A 1,563-nucleotide genomic window follows, 5' to 3' on the forward strand; every position below is an offset into this window, starting at 1 on the left:
ACAGTTACACTGGGCTTTGGGATTTTACCTGTCAATAGTAAGTCATGAACCCCATCACACTTGTACTTATCTTCCCTCCCTCTTTGCGGTCAGGATCCAGGTCTGTCTGGGTCATTGCTGAATCAGCCCCACAGATGTGTCCATATTTAATTCCATCTGATAGATCCCATATCAATTTATTGGGCACCTCTGCTAGGGTTTGGAGGGGAAAGACCAAGATGCAGTCCCTTAGTGGAGAAGAGAGACATCCACTCATAGTGAGATGGCAGTGCTGACCATCTAGAGGCAAAAGGATGTGAAACTACCCTGGACTGTGACTGGTGGAGGCTGTCACATTTGCATAACTTACCTTAACGCATGTGGAGGTGAAGCCTTCTTGATGAGACTGGCACCACTGATCATGGTATCCAGAGATGGTTAATGAGGCTAAACTGAGGCACAGCTACGCTTCCATCACAGAAAATGGATCGCAGGGGCAACAGTGAGACCTGTAACATTTTGCTAATGTCTTGAGTGATCATGGAATGCAACACAACCACAACATTAGCAATTTACTAAGGAATAATACATTTCAGATCCTTGGCCAAGAGAGCAAAGCACTTTCTGCTGTCCAGCCTCCGGAGCCCTAAAGTGAATTAGTTGAAGAAACTAGGTTGCAAAGATGCTAGTAGGATACTTTATGAAGTCTGTCACCAGGATGTCTGTATTTAAGTGGAGATAAAAGCAGCCCCACTGAGAAAATTGTGACAAGGCTGACAGGCAGAACAACTGTGGATTAGACATGGGGTCCTAGGAAAAGGCCTATCTTGAAAATAAGTCTTGACTCAAGTTGTGGAGGAATGAAGGTAACTTTACTGGGCAGTGGAATGAATCATCACATGTAAATTTCCTTAAACAGGAATTTCCCGACGTCACATGTGGAGGTGGTATTGGTCAAGTTCGGGTCTTTGCAGTCAGGGCTGTTGCTGGAATAACTTCCTCGCCTCTCCATGCGAACTCGGTTCCCCTTGACCAGACTGTCCCTGGGACCTGGCTCAGTTGATGCTTTTGGGAAATGGATGTTGAAATGTAAAGGGCAGATTTTCCAGATGTATGCTCCAGCTTCGGAAGGAAGACTTAGATTAAAAGGAGCAGCTGAGAGGGACCTCAGAGGTCCTTTGGGACAACTGCTTTCAAGCTGGGTTTTTAGAGCCTAGGGATTCTGTGGAGGTGCCTGGGGGGCTGAGAGACAGCCCTGGGGAGGGGGGTCTGAGGGCCTGGGCTCAGGGTCCCCCCTGCTTCAGCCAGAAGAGCTCAATGTGACCTTTCTTACACATCGAAGTTCTAAATATGTTGGAAGAAAGGCTCCGTGGTTTTAGGTTTATAACCCACTAAGCTAGTTCAACCCAATTGGTGTCATCATTACAATTTTTTACCCTGTGCTTTGCATGTGTCAGACACTGTTAAATCCTCACAGCAACGCTAAAAGTTAGAGGTACTATTATCACCCCCACTTCACATAGAAGACTTAGGTCCAGAGGTTGAGGAATTTGACCAAAGCACACAGATCATCGGTGACGAAGC

At 46.4% G+C, this 1,563-nt stretch overlaps 1 non-coding gene across 1 annotated transcript; it reads left to right on the top strand.

Moving 5' to 3' along the window:
* The first annotated feature begins 369 nt into the window (after positions 1–369).
* Positions 370–499, top strand: LOC111827052. The gene has a single exon (XR_002830507.1). It is a non-coding gene; the product is annotated as a small nucleolar RNA SNORA1 (small nucleolar RNA).
* The last annotated feature ends 1,064 nt before the right edge of the window (positions 500–1,563 follow it).

The sequence above is a fragment of the Myotis lucifugus genome, unplaced genomic scaffold (assembly GCF_000147115.1).
Source record: "Myotis lucifugus unplaced genomic scaffold, Myoluc2.0 scaffold_124, whole genome shotgun sequence".
Lineage (NCBI taxonomy): Eukaryota > Metazoa > Chordata > Mammalia > Chiroptera > Vespertilionidae > Myotis > Myotis lucifugus.